Raw genomic sequence first — 4,980 nt, 5'->3', positions numbered from 1 at the left:
GAACCGGTCTGACCGGTTGGGGCTGTGGCGCCGAACCAGATTGGTGTGGCCCCAATCGGTCGTGTACTGGCGTCCTAGGACATTCCTCCCTCTGATACGGCGGTGGATACGGCATCGGAAAGCACTGTAGCCAGATTCCCTCATGTTCCCACACCAGATTAACTGCATTAGACGCCGGAGGAGACCAAGACATAGTAGCATATACCTTGTGTGGAGGAAACTGGGGATAATCACCTGAAAGCGATCTTGGCCCCTAAGTGGGTTTTGGTGAATAATGACAAAATACATGTGTATTTAATCGGGTAATTGAGCATGTGTGCAGGTGATAAGTTTGAACAGGTGAATCAAGTAACAATGTACGACCTCAAAAAGAAAATGAAAAAGCGGAGTTCAAGCGTACTCAAGAAATTTGTTTTTATATTTGAAATTTGAGTATAGGAACGACATACTATCAAGAGGGACTTGGTTCAAGGGTTTTGATTTGAAACTAATGCTCAAGAGAACATAGACAAGCATTTGTGAGCCACAAATACAATAAAAAAGGAGCCATATATGTGTTTCACTCCTGCCATATCCGGATACTCTGGGTATAGGGCCGGATTCTCCAGACCCTGTTGCCCGGAGTGTCCGGGCACTAAATGAGAGCGTCAAACCCCTGCTGGCCCGGAGTCTTCGGGCTTATACCCGGAGTCTCCGGGTAACCCTTGCCCCAACGGCTATATTCTGGGCTGAGGGGTATAAATACACCTCATACCCTTTCAGCCCACTCTCTCTTGCCCATTTGACGAGCTGAACACTCTCATAAGCCAAAAAAGAGCTCTCTCACTCCCCTCTCTCCATTCTTGAGTGATTCCCTTGAGGGATTTGAGTGAGAAACAAGCAAGAGCAAGGATTCATGCTAGTGAGTTTCATTCCAACCTCTTAAGCATTTGGTTTTGGTCAAGCCCGTGGATTCAAGTTTGTTACTCTTGGAGCCTTGTGCTCCTAGACGGCTAGGCGTGCTTGTGATTGCTCGACCACGATTGTGAGCTACACAAGAAGTTTGTAAGCTTCATTCCTCGCTGAGGAATCCATAGTAAGTGACCTTGGGCTTGAGAGGTGATCTCGCCCTTGGGAGAGGAACATAGGGGTTCTTGAGCACCGTCTCTTGAATCCTTCCTCAACAGAGACGTAGCACCTTCGGGTGTGAACTTCGGGAAACAAATCTTTGTCTCTCTTGTGTTGTTTTACTTGAATTCATTGCTATTTGCTTGTGAGACCTTCTTTCTTGGATTTGAGCTCGATCTACTCGTACATAAGTTTCTAGTGCGAACTAACCTATGGAACTTCACCTCTAGGAACCCCTAGTACTTGTATTTTAGCTCGATCTAATTTTAGTGCTCAGATACTTGCAGTTTCATTTTCGTAATTTCATACCCGGAGTCTCTGGAAAAGAGCTCCGGATACTCCGGACCAAAAAACTCGGAGTTTCCGGTCTTATACCCGGAGTCTCCGGGCTGAGTCTGTGACTGACAGGATTTTTAAGTGTTTTTGAGTTGCAGATTGCATATTCAACCCCCCTCTAGGCATCTTAAGGTCCTTTCATCACCTCTGTGCCTAATGAATTCTCTCCTTGGAGGTGAAGCTTTGCCCCGACGCGGTGGTGAGCGAGGTCTCTTTTTTAATGGCCGATCTTGTTGAACGGCCTTTGTGTACTTGTTCAACAACTGTCCAAAGGTAGGTCCCTGACTTGCAGATCTTCCCCGCACCTTTGGCTTGTTAGTTTTCCAAGTACCCACTTTCGGACATTTTGGCTTGAATGTCTGGGGCTGCTCCCTGGGCCGGTCTGATCGGTCGTTGGACCCGGTCTGACCAGTCGGACCGGTCGATGACACCGGTTTGACCGGTCGCGCCTAGACAGCAGGCTGACTAGATGAACTTGCTTGCCCCCCGGGCTTAGGAGCATTCACAAAGATCCTCAAAGTCGGCTTTCCATCAGGAGTCTTCTGTGAAACAACCTCTTTAGCCAGAATCTTGTCATTTGCATTCATCGGTCTTGGATCTCCAATCACAACATTTTTCCCTTGAGCCCCTTCGGCTTGTTCCGGCCGAAGGAGGACCTTTGGATTGTTTAGCTCCAAAATATGGACAGGAAAGGGAGTCTTGTCCATTTGCATCTCAGAAAGTACCAATCGTCTTTCCTCTACAGCCGATTGGATCTGTCGACGGAAAACATTACAATCATTAGTTGCATGCAAGAAAGAATTATGCTACTTACAATATGCATGCCTCTTTAATTCCTCCGGCGATGGTATAGCATGAAATAAACGAATGTTTCTATGTCTAAGTAATTCATCAAAAATTCTATCGCACTTGGAAACAACAAAAGTAAATTTCATCTCATTCTGCCGATTCTTTTGAATCGGCTTAAGCGAAGGACATGTAGAAGGTTTGTCCTTTGATGGCCAAACAAACTCGGCGGCGTAAACACCCTTCTCCTCATCGTCCGAACAATCTGAATCATTTTCAACAACATGTGTGTTGGACCGATGAGGCTTAAAAGAGACTTTAGAATTTTTATATTTAAATTCAACACCAATAGCTCGAATTTGCAAATGATTAACCGTAATGAAATGAAAACCTTCAAGTTTTTCTTTCAAATAAGAATGCAAGCCATTAAATACCAAATCCGCCAAATCCTTTTCAGAAAGAGATGAATTGAAGCATCGGTTTTTCAAAGCTTTAAATCTTTGGAAGTAATCTAAAACCGATTCATCTCAGTTTTGCTTAACCGATGTCAAATCTTGCAATCTAACTTCGGTTTCCCCGCTAAAGAAGTGATCATGAAATTTGCGCTCTAATTGATTCCAATTTAAAATTGAACCCAGCGCAAGCGAGGAAAACCAAGAGAAAGCGGTTCCGGTCAAAGACAAAGAAAATAAGCGAACCCGCAAAGCATCATTAAGACCCGCTTCTCCTAATTGCAAGACATATTGGCTAACATGCTCCCAAGTTGTGTGAGAATCATCACCATTAAATTTAACAAACTCGGGAATACGCCAACCAGCAGGATATGAAACAAAATCAAACTCAGGAGGATACGGCTTTTGATATAAATGTGAACCACCCATATCAATCCCAAGTTTAGATTTAAGCACACCGGCCAAATCTTCTTTGAACCTAGTGAAATCGGCCTGATAAGTACTGCTAGCCGATGCATGCAAAGAAGATGAAACGTGTTGTGTGCTAGGACTGGTGTAAGCCATGTTAGTGTTAGGAATCGGTCCTCTGTGAGGTCCAGATCCCTGCTGTGACGTAGCATGAGGTCCTGTATGCATCACTATCTCACCAGTTCGGCTAGAGGCGGCCGAACTAGGGATAGAAACGTGTGGCGCGGGGGGCGATGAATACTGCCCTGTCAGACCGGTCTGACCGGTTGACTGGACCGGTTGGACCAATGGCGCATGAATTGTGGATGGCGGCGGTGTTTGCCCTGGGAACGAGTTCAGCGGCATCCCATAGAATTGATCTTGGGTAGCAGATGCACCAGCCGAATTCGCTTCTAGAAAATAAGTGCCACCCTCGACACTTTTACCCTTTTTAGCGCCGCAATCTCATCGTTGAGCCCAGCAAAAGTCTCTCCAGCGGCTACTTGTGCAGCAGATATTTTTTATTCTACCATAAGAGATAATTGCTTGACTAATTGAGAAGGATCATTAGGAAGTACCTCGACCTTGTCTTTGTTCAGCTTGAAGGACGGCATCACGAACTCCCCGACCCTCTTGAATAGGCCTCCACGCTCCTTCTTGAATCCTTGAAGGAATTGCTTCTTCAAGTGCTCTACAGCGATGAGGTACGCCTGGAGCTCGTCGTCTGCGAGCTCCTCCATGGTTGCCTTGATGACGTTGGCTTCACTGACTTCAGCTTTCTCGGAGGAGACCATCTTGTTGGAGATTTAGATTAGATCGATTTTAAAACCAGATTAATCTGTTCCCCAGCGGAGTCGCCAAAAAGTATGTTAACACAGAATCGTGCCAACACACTCGAATGCGCTAGCACGCACGAACAATCGTCAAAACGATCAACACCCACGAAACCCTGGGCAGGCCGGTCTGACCGGTGCCGCCGACCGGTCTGACTGGTGCAGGCAGGGGTTCACTGGAAGCCTAAAACAGCGAGCTCGGGAGGGACCCCGTCAGAGCTCGTTAATGTAGGGTTGCTCTGAGGTCGGCAGGCCACTCAGAACGTCTTCGAACATCGTAGAGACGAAGGAAGAAAGCAATCTAGGGTTGGAAGAGACTAGAGTTTGAGAGACAAAAAGTAATGCGATATTTTGATTGATTTGATTGGGAATAACCTCAATCGGTCTTAGCCTTTATATTTATAAGCCAGGAAAGACGTACCCCTTCACGAGTAGGATTACAAAAGGACTCTTTACAAAAACTCTAATTCTACTCGGACTGTACAGACCAGACCGGTCTGACCGGTCGGCCTCGGCAGGTGCCAAATTTGGCTGTCAACAATTTCCACAGAGAAGGTGGCGAATGAAGGTACATAGGCTAGTTAATGAACTGATCTAGATTGGATATTGAAATACATAAATAGGGGTAAGATAAATAATTGGATAAGAGGTAGTGTGACACACACACAAACTACCCTCAATCGTAAATCTAATTCTATAGGCAGGGAGAAAGGAAGAAGTTAGAGCTCGAGTCAAAAGTGCTAGACTAGGTATATCTATGCTACCTTATGGTTAGATCAATAGAAGATTAAACTGGTATAATAGGGAGACCGCTCCTATAGCTGACGGGAGAAGTCCGACCAACTATGCGGCTTTATGCACCAATGCGCGGGGAATCACGACTAGGAAGTACCCGTATCAACGTGGATATATTTGCTAGTATGATAAATATAAAAATAAAATCTATCTATACTATAAAGATTGAAAATAATTGAAAATTTTTCTCACCTAAATTGGACTCACCGTACCCCTCACGCCAG

The sequence above is a fragment of the Panicum virgatum genome, chromosome 7K (assembly GCF_016808335.1).
Source record: "Panicum virgatum strain AP13 chromosome 7K, P.virgatum_v5, whole genome shotgun sequence".
NCBI classification, from domain to species: Eukaryota; Viridiplantae; Streptophyta; class Magnoliopsida; order Poales; family Poaceae; genus Panicum; species Panicum virgatum.
The sequence above is the reverse complement of the archived record's forward strand: the minus strand, read 5'-3'. Positions refer to the sequence as shown.